The following is a 5,910-nucleotide window of genomic DNA, read 5'->3' as shown; positions in this document are numbered from 1 at the left end:
CACACACACACACACACACACACACACACACACACACACACACACACTTCCCACCAGTCACCTTACTGAGGATCCCTTTGTTGAAATGAAGGCACTCCCCCCACCCCTCGGACTTTGAATTGTCCAGTGGTTTTCACACTTGGGCATGTATCAGAACCTCCAGGGTGAGCATATTAAAACACACACTCCAGGCCTACTCCTCAGAGTTTCTGACTCTGTGCACTGGAACAGACAGGCAACCTACTAACCTATATTTCTACTCTCAGGAGGCACTGAGCTACAACTACCCTGGGGGCCACACTTTAGAACCATCATAATACAAGAAAGAAGTCACAGTATCAGAAGCCTGTCCCCTCCAGAATAAAGGACTTATACACTCATACTGAGGCAAAACAGAAAACACACATGCACACACACACACACACACACACGTTACACAAAGTGTGTGTGTGTGTGCAATGTGTGTGTGTGTGTGTGTGTGTGTGTGAGTGGTTGCTTCTGAGGTTTTCTTCAAGCTGCTTTAAGTTTGAACAGAACCTACTAATCCTTGGGTGAAATTCTCTGCATCAGAGTTGACAGGTACCTGACAACAGGTATGGGTTGTTAAAAAAAAAAAAGCACAAATCTGATAGGCTGTGGCCTGCTCTCCAAGGAGGCCATGAGCCTCATTATAAAGCAGCTGGCGTCTGCGCTCCATGGCAAAGCAGATAATGCCTGGAGCTACTCTCCATGGGGCGTGAAAACAAGCCTTTCCTTGTTTCTTACTCAACTTCATTTACAAGATTAACATTGCTGCAAAGGATGCTAGCCAGCGGAGGTGGCTTCCCCCAGCTTCGGGCACCAAGCAGCAAGCTGGTCCTAACAGGCAGGACTAGAATTCCAAGTCATGGAATGCTCGCAGCCAGGACAAAGTGAAAGTAAATTGAGCAGCTTCTTCTGGAAGATACAGACCCTGTGGTTAGAGAGGCACACTTGGGTTCCCTCTCTGGCTTGCCATTTGTTCTAGCAAATCCTCTCCAGGGTCCCTGCTTCCCCTCAAAAAAACCAAGACTGCCATTTCCTGTCAGCTCAAAGGCTGCCTTTCAGGGCTCATCTTGATGTTGAATGCAAACTTGAAAGTGTTTACTACACTGTTAGGGGAGCCTTCTAGTTCACTGTTCCTAGGACTTGTCAGACTCCAGGCCCACTTCAGAACTGCTGGACCAGAATCTCAGGGAGCCAAGGGCCTGAGTGTCGCACTTTTTGTACAAGACTATCGGTATTGCTGAGCACACACTAGTGTATAAGTATTTATGAACTAGCAATGAATCCCAAGATCGGCACACTCCATGTAGATGAGGCCATACCTCGGGAAAAGACCCCAGCCAAAATGCCATTATTAAAATTTCCTTTAAAAAATGCAAAACAACATCTGTCATCCTAGCACTCAGGAAACAGAGGCAGAAGGACGGCCTGGGCTACACTGCGAGCTCCAGGGCACCAACCTGGAGCTACATGTTTTGTCTTAAAACAAAATGAAATAAATAAATTAAAAAACACACACAAATAAAAAGAATAAGCAAGCAGGGTGTGGTGGTACACAGCTGTGCTGGGAAGTTTTCAGGCAGAAAAAACAGAAATGTCATGAGCTGCAGAAAGGTCTAGGCTTTAGAACAATTATAAAAACAATCAGGTAATGCCAACTCGGGTTAAATGAGTTGCAAAGCCCTCTCTAGTACCAGCGACTTCCTACAAGACCTGCACACACCCTTGCTAAGTGTAGCTTCCTTCCAATAGCTGTGACCTTTACACCCCATCCAATCAAAGCCAAGACTTATCTCCACCTGTGGCAACACAGGCTTCCTAGGAGGAGCCTGGATACAGAACACAGGGTCCTGGTCAGCTGGTTCTTCCCTCCAGCTCCAAACAATCATTTCCTAACAGAGGTAGGCTTTCCTGTGGGGCTTACAGGCTGGGGGCCCAAGGAGGAGGAAGAAGAGGCCTGGATACCTCAGACTGAAGACAGAACTCTGACTGACACTGGTTTCACCGCTCTACACCCTGCTTAATGCACCCCCCCCCACCTCTGGACACGCTTCCAGTGGACGCCGTGCCCTGGCTCAAGCTTTTCACCACCCCAAGGCCATTAGTGCATCATGGCTCTATCTGGTCCTCCAGCAAAGCCACGGACCAGGGGCATGAGGAGCTTCTCAAGCAGTATTCTAGCACCCAGACGCCCTTACAAACACAGATCCCTGAGACTCAGGTACTAGCTTTGTGATCATCTAAGCCACAGAGCATATTATGAAGACGCAGATTGCAGACGATTGTATTTTTTTTTTCTCATCTGTAAAATGAAGAGGAAAACCTGTCAGATTTCCAGCTACCCTTTGAGCTCTGAGCTCACTAGCCATAGTAATAATACAAGTAGCTCTGGTAATAATATGGCTATGAGGCACAGGTCAGGCACCTTCAACACGGGGCAGGAAGAGCGAAAGGTCAACTGTGATTCTCTGGGCCCTGTGCAGACTCTGTCCCCCACCACAGTGGTGACAGTGCTCACGGTACCGTGCTCCACGGGAGCACGCTTCCCAAGAAGCAGCTCACAGCTCTACCTGTTACTGCAAACCGTGAAGTTAATTAGTTACCTAATTATTTATCTCCATGCCAGGGCTCAAGCATCTGGAAGCGTCTGGGTATACAAGGGAAGGAAGTCGTTTCTCTGAAAGCCAAGTTAGATATTTTGGAATAACTTCACCATGGGAAGTGGCTCAACTATTGCTGTGCAGCTAGGCATGCAGATAGGGAGGAGCTTGAGAGAAATCGTGACTATCTGGAGGGACTTCTTGACTTGAAAGGGTGGTGCAGTAGCGCCACCAGCGCCTTTACGTTCTTGCTCGAGTAGAACAAGCCAAAGCCAAAATATCATTCGACAGCACACTCGTGGTTTAACAGCTCTAAAAGCCAGCCAGCCGATGAGAAGGCAAAGACAAGGCACGTCCTGAATTAGTAAGAAGCCTGCACTTCAGGTGCAGTTTGCGAGGCGTTACTTTCATGAGTCCTCTATTTTAACTAACTTCTTTATTAACTAAATCCAGCCGCCAGCTCAACTAAAAGAATTCTTACCATGTTTCATTTAATTCTCACATTTTCTCGACAGGCAGGTTTCATCATCTTCCTTTTAGAGAAGAAGAAAAAGAAAAAGAAAAAAACCCAAAAGACGAATAGCAATGAATTAAAAAATCTGAAACCCCCACTCCTTGTTTCTTAAAAAATAAAATAACTTTTTAACTTCCAAACTGCCCTTGAACTTGCTAACCTTCTGTCTCAGTCCCTCAGGAACTGGGGGTCATAGTTGTGTAGCACTATGGCAGGCTCACAGTCTGTATGCACTTTTCATCCAGCCCTGAAAACCCCTAGACCACTAACTCCCTGTGTGCTGACCAAGTGTGCGCACACTTCAGTCTGAAGCGTCCATATCTTCTCCCAGACCTTCCTAGATTATAAGTCTCCCCTGAAAGACAATTGTCTATAACCCAACTATTGACCGATTGGCACAGTTTACTAATGCAAAACGATAGTTTGGCTTCCATGTCAGTATTACCCTCTTCCTTCTTCTAAAGGAAGTATCACCAGAGAGCAACATTCTTGGATTCAATTCCCTCCAGTGCAGGTGGCCAGAGCACATGCCAGGAAGGATGTGGGAACCAGGACGACGCTAGCAATTCCTCTCAGCCAGCAGTCACCTTACCTGGCTCTTGGGGTGGCTGTCACGTGAGGAGCTGCTGTTTCGGGTCTGGAGGCTGCTCCGGGGTCCCCCAGCAGACGCGCTGTTTCAGCTGATAACTCGGGGAGATTTCCCCAGCCCTGGTTTCCTTACAGACAAAAAGAGAAGACAGACAGTCCTCTCGGAATTTGGAGGCAGCTGAGAACAGAAAAGTGAGCCCAATAGGAGAGGGGATCCGCGAGTACGAGGTGGGGAGGAGGGAGAGGGAACTGTCCTCCACCGACAACCTCAAGATCGTCGTTCGCCCACCCCGTCGCCCTTTGCGTCCCGCGCGGCCGCGGTGTCTCCTGCCTGCTGTTTGCTGTGCCTGCCCCTCACTGATTCCTCCTGTCCAGTCTCACTCACGTTGCAGAAAGAATGGTTAATTCTGAGGACTTTCACCCTTTCCAAAGACAAGCGCTGCCCGGCGTCATTTTCCGGCGAGGCCAGTAGATGGCACCATGCTTCCAGTCAAGGCTTCCAGGGCCCTGGCCGCCTTTCCGGGACATAATCCTGTTAGAGCAGCTTTTAATCTAAGAACTGGACGCCCCGTCCCTAGGCCAAACAGTGGCTGACTGTCACACTAGCAAGTACTGTAACTGCTATCGCAGCTTCCTCTTCAACAAACTCCTTATGTCCGGAAAGGATCAAACACTCAACGTGTTAAGTCATGTTTTAGTTAAAAACTGAACAACAAGGCTTCTGCTGCTTCTGCAGCCTCTGGAATCTCCCTCCGGGTCGTTCCTCCTTCCCTGAACTCTGCCACCATGTGCGTGAATCTGTGCGTCAATAAACGTTTACTGACTGGCCCTGTGTGGCATGAGGAGGACAAAATGAGCTAAAGGGGGCAGGGATGAGAGGGAAGCCATCTGTTTTCACATTTGAGCCTGTTGTGCCATCCGGTAACATTCACGAGTACTTTCTCTTGCCAAACTTGAGAGCAAATATTTCGTTAATTATTCCATTTAATTTCGACACCAAACCAAGGATATAACACCTCCTGTTATCCTAATTTTGATACAGTTAGTGGCAGGGTGAGAGCTAATACTAGGCTTTGGTCCTCCCAGCCAAGACGCTGCTATGCAAAGGACCAGTTAAGAAAATCCAACTAGGAGCCAGGTGGATAAATATAAACCACATAAACCACATCAGAGCAGGGCAAGGAAAATCGATGTCTGGAGTAGAGAAAAATGAAGATGAAACCAAATCCTGTTTGGACTGGGCTTTGTGAAGAAATAACCACAGTTGACCTTGGAGATGCAGTTTCAGTAGGGTGAGGAAGATGTGAAGGGATGGTGAGGAGTGGGAGGGTGAGGGGGCGGAGGCTGTCACCTCTGGGGAGCAGAGCAGTGGCTCTCCTCCTTGCCTAGGAGCGGACACAGGAATAAAAGGCTTGGCTACATGAAATGAGCGTTCCTGTGGATTTGCAAGTTCAGATCTTCCAAATTAGCCTTATTCTCTGCAAGAGTAGGGATAGATTTTCAATGGCATCATCTGGATACTGAACATATAAGGCTATGAATGACCCCAAACTGGACAGGGTTATACCGGGGACAGAGGAAACCAGTGACAAGAAGCCTGGGCTGTGCTGTGTAACTGCAGATCACTGGACACAGGCACAAGAGGAGCAGTGTTTTTTGCCTGTGATTAACAAGCCCTCTAGCACTGACTCTCCAGCCCCAGCTGGTACCCTGTCAATAATCCCTTCTTTCTAATGTTACCCTGCATCCACATCTAAAGACATTAGAGGGAATATAATGTCTTCTGTTGCCAAACGGGAAACCTAACCTGCATTGCTTCTCAAAGCTTGTGCTTAAAGCCACAAAGGGAAACAGGTTTGAAACTAAAAGCCGTCAATGGATGCCAGCAGTGGACTTGCCCTGAAACCTGTACACAGTGGACACAGGGCATAGTATCAGTACTCCGGACTGTCCCCGGAACAATGTCTAGTCTCCTTATCATGGTACAATGTCACAAGAGAACCCAAGCCTCCGCTTGCTTAGCCTTAGGTGTCCGGGTAATTATAGAAGTCTCTCCAAAAATTTGATTGTCACATACTGACATGCAGATAACATTCTGTCCTTAAAAAAAAAAAATAGCGCACTAGAGTTATTTCATTATTTGATAGCCCCATTTTATTCTCCATTGACATTTTCATTTTGTCA

The 5,910-nt window shown here is 47.5% G+C and overlaps 1 protein-coding gene across 4 annotated transcripts in view; it reads right to left on the bottom strand.

Moving 5' to 3' along the window:
• Window positions 1-4,129, bottom strand: part of Mro (maestro) — a 14,711-nt gene extending 10,582 nt beyond the window's left edge. For 3 of the 4 annotated variants that reach the window (XM_055622699.1, XM_055622701.1, XM_055622700.1), the window contains exon 1: window positions 3,731-4,098. The gene's annotated coding sequence lies outside the window, so the exon portion shown is untranslated. The other variant, XM_055622696.1, reaches the window with a different exon arrangement.
• Window positions 4,130-5,910: the final 1,781 nt, after the last annotated feature.

Source organism: Psammomys obesus, unplaced genomic scaffold, assembly GCF_907164565.1.
Source record: "Psammomys obesus unplaced genomic scaffold, mPsaObe1.curated_primary_1811, whole genome shotgun sequence".
Lineage (NCBI taxonomy): Eukaryota > Metazoa > Chordata > Mammalia > Rodentia > Muridae > Psammomys > Psammomys obesus.
This window is presented reverse-complemented; position numbering and strand designations above follow the sequence as displayed.